This window comes from Frieseomelitta varia, unplaced genomic scaffold (assembly GCF_011392965.1).
Source record: "Frieseomelitta varia isolate USP_RPSP 00005682 unplaced genomic scaffold, Fvar_1.2 scaffold_468, whole genome shotgun sequence".
Taxonomy (NCBI): Eukaryota; Metazoa; Arthropoda; class Insecta; order Hymenoptera; family Apidae; genus Frieseomelitta; species Frieseomelitta varia.
Genome location: NW_025110221.1, coordinates 116,756 through 132,423, shown reverse-complemented (window position 1 = coordinate 132,423; position 15,668 = coordinate 116,756). Strand labels below are relative to the sequence as shown.

The 15,668-nt window shown below is 35.8% G+C and overlaps 1 protein-coding gene and 2 long non-coding RNA genes across 3 annotated transcripts in view; 1 reads left to right on the top strand and 2 right to left on the bottom strand.

Moving 5' to 3' along the window:
• The window catches only part of LOC122532740 (protein tyrosine phosphatase type IVA 1), a 52,593-nt gene extending 43,566 nt beyond the window's left edge, over positions 1-9,027 (bottom strand). Inside the window, exon 1 of the mRNA XM_043661782.1 lies at positions 8,901-9,027. The gene's annotated coding sequence lies outside the window, so the exon portion shown is untranslated. The remainder of the gene's footprint in view (positions 1-8,900) is intronic.
• A 108-nt stretch (positions 9,028-9,135) lies between these two features.
• Positions 9,136-9,653, top strand: LOC122532745. The gene is made up of 2 exons (XR_006307564.1): positions 9,136-9,319; positions 9,504-9,653. It is a non-coding gene; the product is annotated as an uncharacterized LOC122532745 (long non-coding RNA).
• Positions 9,654-11,750: 2,097 nt separating this feature from the next.
• LOC122532741 lies at positions 11,751-14,769 on the bottom strand. The gene is made up of 2 exons (XR_006307560.1): positions 12,935-14,769; positions 11,751-12,582 (listed from the first exon to the last, which is right to left on the bottom strand). It is a non-coding gene; the product is annotated as an uncharacterized LOC122532741 (long non-coding RNA).
• Positions 14,770-15,668: the final 899 nt, after the last annotated feature.

Here is a 15,668-nt window from a genome sequence, read left to right as displayed (position 1 = left end):
CATCACGTAGAAGGGGAGGGGTTCACGTGTACCTCTGAAAACGTTGAAAAATCTTTTTCCTGGCACGAAATTGAAATTTTTTTTCTTTAAAAAGGAAACGACCTCTTGAACCTTGCTGTACGATTCCTTTTTCTTTTTTTTTTTTTTTTTTTTTTTGAGCTTTGAACTATCGTTGGGGTTGGATGACGAAATTAGTTGGAATTTCTTGAATTTTCGTTTCGAAGTTCAATAAAATGACGAGAAAAAATTCTTCTTTTACACGCGTATAAATTTTTTGCAATTTTTTTCTAAAGAAAACACTTTTCATTTGCTACGCAATATTAGAATATTTTTTAAAAAAAGAGAGGTGAATTCAATGCAGTGAAAATAGGAGTTTCACGCCTTAAAAATATTTATGATAAATTGATTATAATATTATTAACACAATAACAAATTGGTAATAACTATAGCTCTTCAGAATGACATTTGACCTAATGGTAGAACGTATCCAAGAAAATGCAGTAGCTACTGATAAAAATAAAATTATTCACCCATTTACCCAATTATCCAAGCATGCCATTAATTTAAATGAACAGTGAAATAAATTTCGTCTAACGCGAATATAAATTAAAAAAAAAATAAACAAATCAATAAAATGATGCAGCATTTATATGAATTAAACGAACTAATTATCCTGAATATAATATTGTCTGTTATAACACTGAGAAATTCCTTTAAATACTAAATCAATATTTGAACAGTAGATGAAAGTAATCATTATTTTATTTTATTATTAAAAAAAAATTTCCCAATACCTGGGGAATTTTATGCTTTGCTAGTACCAACGTTGAACAAATATACAATATAACACACGTTTGTATCCCTTCCTCACCAAAATGTTCGACACACCGAGAAGAGTCCGTCTGACACGGAGAGAGAAAAAGAAAAAAAAAAAAAAAAGGCTCGCGACCACTGTAACGATCCAGTCACGTGTGCTAAATTTAATAAGCATTACACAGGTGAAATACGAGCGCGCGCGTAACCCGATGTCCCCGCGTAAACCAGACGCGCACGTGGTCTTGTAAAGAGAGACGCCAAGGTGATAACGAGATCTCTATTCAGAAAAATCGTGCACCGTGTTACCTGACCGGGATGAATTCCCTGAACGTCCGACGCGCGCTCTCCGATCAGAGTATCTCGAGAGTATATATTCATATCGACCCGCTCTCGCCATTGTTCCCCTTTGTTCTTTCAATTCGACTTTCCAATCTTACGGAAAGGGAGGGAGGGGGATATGTTTTTATAACACTGTCGATAGCTATCTCAAATTGATCAAGTATTAAACCACATCGGTCCCAAAACTGAACATTTATACGAAAATATATGGTCCGGTTGAAAAAAAATAAAGATGACCTTGGAAATTTCGAACGTTTTTTAATAGAAACAAAACACATAATTTTCAAGGGAGCTCGTCGAACCCCCATAACTCAAATAAATATTTAAAGTTAAATATTTTGTTCAAAATTAGTTACGTTCGTAGTTGCGGTTAGGCTAGGTTCTATTAGAGTGATTCTCGTAACCTGCACACCGGAAATAACTTTCGAATTATGCGTCTAATGAAAAATTTTGTAAGAAACTGAATATATAGAAATATTTCAAATATATTTGAATATAGAAGTATTTTGTGGAAATTTGTTAGAAAAATTTTATGGTTTCGAGGGAGGCAAAATGTGGCGTGTCAATTTTTTTGTGTGTCGAGGGACTTTGAAATTTTCAAGGTCATTTTTTTTTTTTTTTTATTGGACCACATCAGTCATAAACTCAATATTTTATGCAAATATATGGTTCGATTAAAGAAAAGATAAAGATGACCTTGGAAATTTCGGAACTCACAAAAAATTGATACGCCATATTTTGCTTGCGTTAAAAACATACAACTTTTGTATTAAACAAGTTTTCATTAGACGCACGATTTAAAAGTTCATTCCAGGCGTGCAAGTTACGTGAATCACCCTGTATATATGAATATATTATCACTGCCGAAGTGTATATTTAATGTTGGCTCTGTATCTTTACCTTAGTTCTTCGTAATATCGAAAATATTTGTCTGAATTAATCGAAAAAGTGTATGTCAAGTGCGGAGAGATAATACGTTTCACGTGAGTTACTGATGATCTTAGTTATCTCAGATCAAATAAATTATAATGATCGTCCACTGCACATCGAAAATCTTAGTAACCACGATGTCTCTTGCATTTTATTTAAATTTAATTGGATCTCGATCGGTGTGATACGATATCTCTGAAAGAAATAGACAAATGACGACAAATTGCCATAACCGTAAAGATATTTTTGGAAAGAATTACGTTCAAAATTGTGAATGAAGCGTGACACATATTCGATTTTAATGTCGAATTATTTCTTCCTGTTTGTACGAGCGAAGAATGTTTTTTCACGTGATCTTCTGCAAACGCAACTTGATAAAGTGTAAACGTGCTATTGTCACGAAAGAAACATGATATTCTGAGTCATGAGATTCTATGTTTCATCATGTCAATTCACTTTATGCAACCTCGCGAAACCTTCTATCAGAATGATCAACTGATATCGTGAAAATGAAAATCAAAAAGAATCATTGAAATCAAACCTTCAGAATGCAATTTAATAATGAGTCACGATTAAGTGCGAACTATAATAAAATTCAAGTAGTATTACAGAGGAGGAGGAGAATTATTGCAAAAAATCCGCATTTTATCTAATCGTTGATTTACAAGAAAATATTAATAGCCAGTAAGGCCATTCGTCTAACAACGAGTATTTTCCTTAAATTATCTACAATTGATTTAATCAAACTCATAACTATTATTATTATTATTATATTACTCTCCTATTTTTTTAAAATTACTGGCGACGTGTAATGATTTTCCTTAAATTACGTATAAAAGGTTTAATCGAACTCTGCACTATTATAATTCGCTTTTCCATTTTTTTTTAATTTAAAAAAATTTTTTTTTGAATTTCCATACTGTTTTTAAATTACTTTTAATGATAAAATAATTCACTCTCCATATTCTTTTTAAATTACTTTCCTTATATATTTAAGAGTAATTTTTTTAAATTGCCCTCCTATATATTTTTCTAAATTACTCGCAGCTCTGTAAATTGCGAAAATTCGAAAACGACGTTGTAAACTCTTTCCTTCAGAAAGAGGAAGGTTGTCTTGTTTCCGAACTCCGTGCTCTTTTTTCGGGGGACACCCCGTATGTTTAGGTTAGGTTAGGTATATCACTCGGGATGACTAACGTGGCAAGCAGTTTTTCTAGTAAAACTCGCTTTAAGGCAAACGAGTTCTCCTCTATCACGGCTGACTAATGCCTGCGCGTTCTTCTTTTTTTAAAGAGAGAACCTGTTCGCCCGAGCACGAGTAACTTCTGACCGATATCTTCGTTTCTCTATCAATTACATATCATTTTGTCTTAACACAACCGATGTAAGGGAATACGGAAGATCGAAAATGTTTTTCCTCGACCGGGAGAGACACGAGCACGTTTCATTTCCGCCCGTGGTTCCCAACTTAGGGAACCCACGCCTCACAAAGGCGGCAAATTTGATTTTCTAGGCGAGGTAATTCGAGAATGAGTTACCAACAGCGAATTTCTTTTTTCATCTAAATGAAAATTTAACTTTTCTTTAGTTTAGACCTTGAAGTTAATGGCCTTTTAGACTTTCTCCATTTGAAATAAAAAAAAAATACACTATTTGAACAACAAGAATTATGTGTCACAAGAGTTGCATTAGGATTTTAGAGAAAAGGGCATGGGCTAAAAAAAAGATTGGGAAACACTGATTTACGTCATTTTAAATTACTGACACTTTAATTTCTTTTTTTATCGGTCAGTCAATCAGTCTTATCAGTCTTAACTGCTGAATAAAGGATAAACCGTGTTCGTACATAATCGTGCGAAGAACTTTTCCAAGGTGATTGTCGGTAATAGTGTAATTTGTGTTTATCTACAGCTTAATGACGTCAAGTATAACAAAAACATTAGCGTATGCCGAGAGAGAAAGAGAGAGAAAAGAAGCATTCTACCGACGGAAGAGAAACAGTCTGTTCTAGTGTATACTTTTACAACATCATACAATGCGTTTTACACATTGCGACATAAATGTTTGTTCTACCACCAAAGAAAGAGAAACAACTCTGCCCTACTGAAGTGAACAGTTATAACATCGTGTGTTAAACAATAAACGTTCATTATTTTTGCCTGTTGCGATTAAAAAAGCAGATAGATAGCTTTTCATCGGTCATTTTCATTTAACGTCAGAACTACCGGCGGTTAAAAGTATAATATTCATAATAATATTCAAGATAAGATTTTTGAAAGGAATCCTTGACAAAGGTAAAACCTCTCGGAATGACTTGTCGTTGGACATTTTAACAAAGCCAAAGAAATTAAAGTACGAGGTACAAGAAAAAAATTAATAATACGAGATGAAGAAAATAAGCTTCTATTAATATAATTTATCAAAAATCGCTCGAGTATCTAAAAATATACAAATATATAAAATTTACGTATATAAATATATTATATTATAAATATATAAAAATAAATATAAATATAGAAAATTACAAATTAGCCATTTTGATTACTTTGGTAGTTAAAACCGAACCGGACTTCCCAATAAACTTCAGAAAATTTCAAATATTTACTTTCCCATTTAGGGAAATGGTTGCAGGAAACTTTCGACAGTTATTGTATTTGAAGTGCTTAGCACTTGCCCGAGATTCACGTTTCAGAGTAATTAAGTCTTTCTAAATATATTTTTTATTTAAAAAATAATAATAATAATAAACGAAGAGAATCAAACAAATATTGCAGTTACTAGGAATAATTACTAAATAATTATAAATTGAGAGATTAAATGTAAATGCTAGGACAGACTAAATAATGCTCGGCAAAAAAGAAGGGCAACTCTCAGTCTCTTTTTCACGCACGGTTCGTGGGAGTGGATGACGTCACTCATTTTTCCCCCCCTCGAGAGAAGGGAAATCACCATGGGTGGCAATTTACGGAAACGAGAATAACGTCTGTCGAGCAGTTACCATCTAAGAATACCTTGCGTTGCAGTTTTATCAATTTACCTGCATTCAAGGCAGTGCTTGTCCGAATCTAACCGACTGGGTACAGGGTGTCTCATTTATATCGGTCTTCCAAAACTTTTGAACTTTTAAACAAAAAAAACTTTCGTATTTTTAAACGAAACTCGCTTTGTATTCGTTCGCGCAGATTAATGCATTGCAGTAAAAAGAAGCGTAGAACGTAGTTCAGTATCGTTAAAAAATTTCCATTGTCAATTAAAAAAAAAAGAATGCAAGGTCAAATCCCCCGTGTACATCAAGATAAGATTTTTGAAAGGAATCCTTGACAAAGGTAAAACCTCTCGGAATGACTTATCGACAGAATGACTTGTCGTTGGACATTTTAACAAAGCCACGGAATTAACGGCGGATTGTCGGGACAAATTCGATTTAGACAAATCCCGTGTATGAATGATTGAATGAACGCGATGAAAGCTTCGCGGCACACCTGACAGAAAACCCATTTGATGTAATAAAACTTTGCTTATTCGATTTAATTTAAAATAAAAACATTGTTATCTAAAATATTATTCTTTCACATACATACATACATATATATATATATACGAATATCATCATTCTATTTTCTTTAAAAAAAAATTGCACGTCTGAAAACATTTTCATTTATCGTTTACGTGAATGTCAATGCATATTGATATTATTCATTTGTATGAATATTAAAAATGTCGTTCGCAAATGTGATTTTAGTTTGGGACGTGACCATCTCTAGTCATATATATGTATATACATTTATGTATGTATTTACTTTCATTAAGAAGCAAATGCGACCTTGACATGACCTTGACACGTGTATCAATCACAGTTGCCCCGTGGAATAGAAAACCTAACCTAAGAAACACATTTCTCTCGTATTAACAATCTCCTATAATTTTTACACGTCGTTGGAAAGAAAAGAGAGTAAACTAGAAGTTCCTAAGGAAACCTAACCTCAAAAGCGGAAAACACGTACAAGGAGAAATACTGAGAAAATAATGTTTATTCGACAATTATATCGTGACGTTCTGCTCGAAACAACTGCAAATTAATAAATTGCCAAGCGGCTGGAAGATGCACGGGGATGACCTTGCGTTATTTGACGTCACTCGACATCCACGGAACGCGTGACGGATTATATATGTATTCTAATTTATTAACACAATTGTCAGACATGTTGCATTCTTTCGCAAAACAACGAATCGTCGTTCAGACACGGCTGGAAACAAATGTTTTATAATAATTTTGCACCTTAAATGATCAATCGCGATACGAGTTTATCATATATACATATATATAAATTACGTTTCGTTGTACTTATTTTCTTTTCCTTGTTTATTACAAATAACATTATTTAAATCTGAATTTCATATATATATATATACACATATATATGTTTCGTTATAATTAAATCAATATATATGTGTGAGTGAAATTCAGATTTAAATAATATAATTTGTAATAAACAAGGAAAAGAAAATAATTACAACGAAACGTAATTTTACGCTTTACGTGACATTGACATAATACGTCGAGTCAACACCGAACGACGTAGAATAACGAGATTGGTCACCTGATAGATGGTAGTCGCTCTTATAAATCACTTGTCGACGTTAAATACGTAATGTTTATTAACGCCAGGATCATTAAGGTGGTCAAAACAATTTACAATGCTTCTAAATTTAAAGACGCAATTTCTAAATGCAGATACAAGCGCTTTAATACAGATAATCTGGTAACGAAGTCATTTATTTTTGGAGAAATCGAATATCAATTATAGATAATACGTCAGATGATGAATGAAACCAAGGCAAATGAAACCAAGACATTCACAGAAACTGAAATGAAGTAATTTTTCAGTCGAATTTCAATTTTCTTAATCGTTGATAAGTTTGAGAAACTAATTTAATAAACTTCTAATATTAAAATATTCGAAACATAATATAACTTAGTTTTCTAAAGTAATAAAAGTAAGTAATAAAATCTTCGAAATATAATATAATTTAGTTTTCTTTATAAAATACACGATTTTAATAAATGTCAACTCGTAATAATCCACCAGATGATCTTATTATGGAGGATGTATAATAGTAATTAGTATCGAATAAATGAATCTACGTGAGAAAACGAGTCCAGAAAGATGAATAAAATTTTTTCATCGAAGCCTTCTCGAGAAAATCGAGTTTGAAGATTTATCAAGTATAATTTAGCCAATTCTGGACATGACAGAGAAGAATGATTAACAGAATTAAAATTGTTCTATGCACGAAAACAAATAAAGAACGCAGAATAAAATGTTCCTTGCAAAATGTCTTAAATAAAAATATTTTATTCTACATTTCTCGCTTATTTTTGCGCGTGGAATATCCCTGTACTAAATATTTTAAGATGTACACGCATACGTATGAGATTTATGCAACAACTGATTAATCCAAATTAACCTGTTAATCCGTCCCCACATTCCGTTTGTCGTCTCAAATTAAAACGGGTGATCTCCAATTCGAAAACAAACGATTATCACGCATTTACTTTGGCTACGAAAGTCACGAGAAGATCCTCTTTAAAAAAAACATTCGATCAACGTAGTGACTTCCGTCGGGCGGTCGATCAAACACCGAGTCGGATGCGAGCGCGGTGAACAGCGGCTAGCTTCACGCGGTTCAAAACCAAACGCTTCACGACTGCAAAAAGAATGGTAAAAGGCGTTCGCGATTTTATCATCATATTAATATCACGTGCTTCTCTCCCTCCGAGGTCTAGCCGAGGTTAAAGTGATCGAATCTGCCACGTTTTTTTTTTTTTTTTTTTAATTCGAGCAAGAAAAACAAAGGAAACAACGAACAAGAACGGAATGAGCATGGACTGGAGCACTCGAGCACGAGTCGATTTCGATTAGATCATTTCAGAGAGACGGGTGTGCCCGTGATCGACCGCCGCTGGGTCAGCAAAGATGTACGCAAGGAAAAGGGAAATACACAGACACGCGTACACTTCTGGCGTGCGAGTCGCGTGTCACACGGAGCGTGCCTCCGCTCGTCGTTGACCTCGGTCCCGTCCGTCTGTCATTCTGGCCAACCGAACGTGCAGAGACAGGACGGAGGACTGTGCTCGAATCAAGCAATACGAACAACGCTGAGTCGGCGTGTAACTCCGCAATTGGAGCTGCCCCGGGAATTCGAGGATACACTTGCTGAAAGCAACTTGCCTTTACCAAACAGGCACTCGACGAAGGGGATTCTTTGTATCTCTGTCTAAGGATCGAATCGTAACAAGAGACAATACACGTTCCACTTCGGCCACCCAAAACAGCGAGATGGTTTCAAAACGATCGAAATGTATGGAAGCAGATAGGCAGTGGCGTCAGCGGCGGTGGCGGCGACGGCGGGTTTCGACGAGACGCCAGAGTTCGTCGTCCGCGCAACACACGTATTTCGATGCGTGTAAAAGAGCGTGTGCAGAGGGTCGGACGAATCGTGTGCACGGTGAAGAGACGCGCGAACGCGCTCGCGCGCACGCCACGCATACCACCAACACACGGCGAGAGAACCTCGCGAGCGTCGTGCAACGCGAATATAGGTACGTAGTGTGCGTGTTTGTAGGCACGTAGAATGTAGGAAGGGAAGCACGCAATCAAACGAGTGGGCACACGCGCGCGTACACAGCGCCCCGTAAAATCCAACGATCGACTTCTCCCGAGTTCCGGAGCGGTGCACACCGACGCGAGACACAGCGAGATTTCACCGGGAATATTATTTCGAGGAGTAACTGATGATCGATGGACACTCACCTGAATCGCCATACACATTGAATATGGAAGGTACGGTGGGGCGTTCGTTTGCGAAAACGCGACTCCGTAGGTGACAGAACACACACTACACTCACAGACGTCCGCACGCTAGAAAAGCCTGTGGACAACTGACGGAAACGTCCGAAGAGGGACAAGAGCCACAAGATGGCTACAGAGGTCGCTTCACGCAGTTGGCTCGAGCGTCTCGTTGCGCTACATTCGAACGTTGGCCAATGGGGTTCGACGTTTGAGAATAAAACCCCCTCCATGGATACGCATAAGCCAAGACGAAATTCCAATTGGTTTTCCTCCGTTGGTTGCATTAAATTGTATTGCCGTTCATACAAATAATTTAATGAGTATCAATCAACGAAAATATTATGTATGTAAGATGTGTTGGAAAAACGTTATATTCTATAGTAAGTGTATATATTGTACAATAAAATACATTATATTGTTGTAATAAAATATTGTATATAAGATATATTGGAAATACGTTATATTATATAATTGTATATATTGTACAATAAAATATATTATATTGTGAATTAAAATATTGTATGTAAGATGTAATTTAAATGAGTCTGAAATTTATTATTGCAGAATAGCTGAAAGCCGTTACTTTAAAAATCATTTGAAATCAGATGATCTCGCACATTCGATTATAAAATCTCTTTTGCCAATTGCTGTTCTCGGTTCTTTTGTGCCTGCCGACTATACGTCGCTGTTTTTTCCAAAACGTCTGAACTAATCGAAAAGTAAATAATCCCGAACCAAAGGAAAGCGAGGAGCTTAAAGTGCATTGTCACTAATTACCTGAAAGTCTCAAGCGAGGCTGTTGGGATTTACGATGCTCGTTATTGTTTGTACAAAACTTATAGAATATTCCTTGGGACATACCTTAATATCCGAGCAATAAATAAAATGTTCTCAAATTTACTTTGTATTTTTGATCGTTAAATCATCGTTAAATTGTCGTAAATAAGTTTGCCTTAGTCGGATGGACATGTGGGGACCTCTTCTGCCCGAAAGCTAATCCGTCGAAACGTGCACTTTCGGTGAAAGTCCTTTCATTGCAATGTTTCGAGTTACAACGTATCGTATATACATTTATTTTAATTTAATTGTAACCAAAGGAAAGCGAGGAGCTTAAAGTGTATGTATTATCACTAACTACCTGAAAGTCTCAAGCGAGGCTGTTAGGATTTACGATGCTCATTGTTTGTACAAAATTTATAGAATATTCCTTGGGACATACCTTAATATCCGAGCAATAAATAAAATGTTCTCAAATTTACTTTGTATTTTTGATCGTTAAATCATCGTTAAATTGTCGTAAATAAGTTTGCCTTAGTCGGATGGACATGTGGGGACCTCTTCTGCCCGAAAGCTAATCCGTCGAAACGTGCACTTTCGGTGAAAGTCCTTTCATTGCAATGTTTCGAGTTACAACGTATCGTATATACATTTATTTTAATTTAATTGTAACCAAAGGAAAGCGAGGAGCTTAAAGTGTGTGTATTATCACTAACTACCTGAAAGTCTCAAGCGAGGCTGTTAGGATTTACGATGCTCATTGTTTGTACAAAATTTATAGAATATTCCTTGGGACATACCTTAATATCCGAGCAATAAATAAAATGTTCTCAAATTTACTTTGTATTTTTGATCGTTAAATCATCGTTAAATTGTCGTAAATAAGTTTGCCTTAGTCGGATGGACATGTGGGGACCTCTTCTGCCCGAAAGCTAATCCGTCAAAACGTGCACTTTCGGTGAAAGTCCTTTCATTACAATGTTTCGAGTTACAACGTATCGTATATACATTTATCTTAATTTAACTGTAGTCATTCCCTTACTGAATTCGCTCTAGAATAAGTACAAATATGTAGACATCATTCATTCGCGAAATATATCCCAAATGTATAAAAAAGAAAAATCGGAGTCAAAATACAAGTTTTTCTTTATTAAAGCAAAGACCATAGCTCTTACATTCTTAGCATTGAAACACTAGCAGTGAAGTGATGAAATTGACCGATAGCTCGGTCCTTGTCGCATACTATTGTTCTTCTTGTCCACCCTGGTTCGATCTACTAACAATGAGTAAAAATTTCAAATTTTTATTCATACATTTTCTGGATCAAATGGAACATAGAAAGAAAAATTAGGATCTCAAAACGAGGATACAACTGCAAAAATTCATAAATTATCTTCTTAATTGATTTCTTTTCCAAATAAACATTTAATCGATTCATGGACATTGAAACGCTAGCGTCGCTTAGCGGTGAGTCGATGGAACTAAAATCTATCGTTGTCCTTGTTGCACTTGGTGCGTTCCTTGTCTATCACACTGCATAACTATGTCCTTGTCACACACTGTTGCGCTCCTTGTCTGCGGATAGTGCTGCCACCTCAATTTTGATTGGTACTAAAAGTACAAAAGGAAACATCCAACAGATGGCGGCACCTGTCTCGTTCGTAGACAGAGAGCGTACTAATGTACAAGGAGGACAGCAATACATTTTAGTTCCATCGTTTCGTCGCTACGTGGCGTTAGCATTTCAATGCCCATAAATCGAACAAATTTTTATTTACCAAAAAATCTAAACTTCGCGAACTTTTGTGACCCTGTCTTTGAAATTAGACTCCGGGCTTTCTTTCTATATTTCCCATTTATTTCACAAAATGCGCGAATTGAGATTTGCTTTCTAAAAATTTTGCTCGAGGTCTTCACAGCTGGTACACGTAACATTCAATTTCTCAGAAACGACGTTTTAAACGTGGGTCAAAATTGTATGCCAAAGTAGTCGGAGGAGTGTACTTTCTATAATCTGAACAAAAGTAATGCCAGTTTTTAACAGTTTTTCAAAACATTTATTCATTGTAAATACATTGTTTGTGCCTTACTTCTGACAGAAGGAAAAGAAACTTTTATATGTTTCGACGGCCGGAGGGAAAAGACATTGTCCCGGGCGATAATAATCCGCGTTGTTATCGCCATCGTCTTTTCACTTCCTGGCGAAACGTAAAAACGAAAGTTTACCCGATGTCTAACACGATTTCCATATCTACGGAAGAAATTCGGTGTTTGATATGAAAAACAGAAGGTTCACGCTGAGAAAAAAACCGCTTTCTTCGACCGCGCGCGCGCACGACACATTCTCTATCTCATAGGGGATTTAAAATTATATATATATATATATATATCCAAGAAAACGATAAATCATTTTTTTTTTTTATGACAATATGAGATTTGTTCCTTACATCTAACATTATTCTCCATATATTCTATTTATCTCTCTGTCTTCGCAAATTTACAATCGTCCTTCATCACCCGTTGATTTCACCTTTGCCACTTGTACCATCGTCAGAGCGTCCCTTATTAAATTCAATTAATCTTTCGTTTCTTTAAGGCAATGTTAATCTTTCGCGCGGCTCCGTAGATTTACGGAAATCGGTCAAAGATTATCCTTTCCATTGTGATCAGCGTAATCGAAACGGGGCAATCTTACTTTGCTACTTTGTCCCCCTCCCTCTTCGCCCTTTACTCTTATTATATGGCCAAATGCATCGATACTCGAGTCAACAATAAATTTCAATCGGGTTGTAAATCGCGCGGGTTGTGAACTCAAGCAGCCTTCACTGGTGTGATGGAGAATTCGTCTAGTGCAGTGGTTCCCAATCTTTTTTTGGCCATGCCCCACCTAAGCATCTCTAAAATCCCAACCCCTGTCACACGTAATTTTTATTATTCGAAAAGTAAAGTTTTTGACTTTTGTGGAGGAAGCCTCAAACACCAACTTAATTTCAAGGTCTGAACGAGCTTCCAAAGAACGTGACATCCGAAAGAAAAAAAAATTGAAAAGTTAAATTTTCATTTTAAAGAATGCAGGAAATTCACTGTTCATGACTCGTTCTCGTATTGTCCCCCCTAGAAAATCAAATTAGCCTTCCCCCCCCCCCCGCCGTTTATCGCCGTGGGACATGAGCCCCGCATTGAGAACCACAGGTCTAGTGTATACCTAACAGTAAAACAATAGTAGGTAACACGAAATAGGTACAGTGTGTTACCCATAGGTAGGTGGGTGTCGGTGTGCGCTATGGTTAACTCACGTTCTCTGTGGCGTATGAAATGGCATGGCATTAGCACGTATCAAACAGCTGGAATCGAACTGAAATGCTTTTTGAAAGTCGTTGGGGCGCTTTATCGAACAAATTCGTGTGGCCATCTTTCCCATCAATCACAATATTAATTATCAATAGTTTACAATCTCTGGTACTTCGTTTCGAAATATAACTCGGTCGACGTGGATCGAGGCTGCTCAAGGTCATCGCGCAACGAACTTTCTTCTTTCAACCATAGCCAAATATATATATATTTTTTTTTGTAAGAGGTTTTACTTTGACGTGTTGTTTAATTATTGTCTAAACAAAAGAAAGGAAATGAATTTTATTGCACGAGACGTGTCGAATCGCACAGAGAAAATGAAAAACGATCTGTTGAATTTTTCTACATTCCTTCAACATGTCGATCAACGTCAGACGAGTTACAACACACGGCTTAGATTCTTTCTACTCGCTTTCCATTACGCTCCCAGAAAAGATTTCGTCAACTACAAATGCCGCTCACAGCGTTTGATAAAATCTCTTCCGCGAGTGTTACAAACAGAAAATGTCTCGACGCGTTTCGAGATCTTTCTCAACAGTGTATACGTCTTTAAATCTCAACTTCCCACGAGCTTCCATAATTATTACATACATTTAATCTCTAGGTCCATAATTCACGAAGAAGTCAACTCTTCGTATCTCTCTCCCTCTCCTCGTACACCGCAAAGCTTATTATATTGCTTTTCTTCCTACTCGCGCTTCGATTTTGCACGAACCTTGGGCTTTAAAAGAAAAAAACTTTCGACTCTCACACTCACGCGATATCACCGTTCAAGAATCGTTCGAAGAAAGGGGGAAAAAAAAAAAAAAAAAAAAACAGAGAACGAACGAAAAAACGGGAAAACGTCCTCGTATTACTTTGCTTATACATTATGGTCCCTACAAAAAATACGTTACATCTATAAGCAGTTTATATTAATAGTCAATATCTATGTACACAACATTTCAATTAATTTATTTAATTCTCGTCGCTATGTTAGAACTTCCTACCTAATACTTGAAACGCTCTCTCCCTCTTGACTCCCCCCCCCCCCCCCCCCCCCACGCCGCCGCTCTTTTTTCGCACACCGTTTTTTCTCCCTTTTATCCTCGATTATGATAAAATATATATTAGTCTGGGAATGTGTTACATACAGCAAATACAGAGTCGATCAAAAGAGTCGGTTAAAAGAAACATCCGCTACGAAATCAACGTGTACGCGTTAAACTAAACTATGAGTATACCGGTGGTAGACAGAGTAGAAAGTACAATAGTATTGATAATACTAATGATAACAACGATATAAGCAGAAATCAATCCGTGTGACGACCGATTAGGTGCCGGAACGAAGTTTTAAATGAGTCGACCAAGGAAAAAAAAAAAAAAGAAAAAGAAAAAGAACGAAAAGAAGAGGAAAAGAAGAATATCCTAGGGACACGATGTTACATTCATCGCGAAACAGTATACGAGAAAGACTTTTTGTAAAAATATTTAAGTAACACGATGGAAAAGTTGTGCAGGTCGCGCGTTCGAAATCGTTTGTTTTCGATCAGCAACACTCGCCATAAATCGTACAAAACGATGCGTTTTTAGGTTAGAAACGGAACGTCGTCGTATCGACACCGTAAAATCTTACTAATCGCATATATAATTATATATACGTATATATATGTATATATATATATATATATATATATATATATATATATATANTATATATATATATATATATATATATATATATATATATATATGTATATATATATATATATATATATATATATATATATATACGCATATAATTATATAATAAACATAACCACGTGTTCATTTCTTTCTCGATTGCTCGTTATAAATCGCTCTAACTATTATAATATATATCTATATGTACATACAATTGCAGCGTGGATGCAATTATTAGTAATATCTCTCCTGTTAACAATCTCGTACTTTTCATCTTTAATGAAACCTGTAAATTGAACTCAATTTGATTCAACGTGTAATGTAATCCTTTCTTTTTTTTTTTAACACTTGTTCTCGCATCCTCCGTCTTCTCCTCCCTTTGTCTGTCGTCCCCCTCCTTTTGTTTCTCTCTATTCACAGCACTTTTTCCCCTTTTTTTGTTCCTAATCCACATGTATACGGAGAGATCCGTACGACAAAGTCTGTCGCTTGACAGAGAGATTCATATCACAAAGTAGGTATGTATATAGTTATTAATACGTAAGTTGCTTCGTAATAATTAATCGTTAGTTAGGAGAGAGATCATCACGGCCTCAAGAACGTTCCGAACGGCTTTGTCGTACGGACTCGAGATTTCGCAAACATCAAAATTGCCTCTAAAATATAATATATATATATATATATATATATATATTATATGTATATATAGGTAGCGTATGTAACTACACTTTGAAAAATTGACAGTGACGGGCCAAACAGCGTGCGAGATATATCGTACATTGGTAAGTGTGTGAATGTCTGCGTTAACGTAAGTAAATGCTGCGTTGTGACATCAGCGTAATAGATTTCTTTCGAGACTGTAAAATTAACGCCTTAAAATTATCTTTTCGTTCATTTCCATCTTCTTTTTTTTCTTTTTTTTTTTTTTTTTTTTTTTTT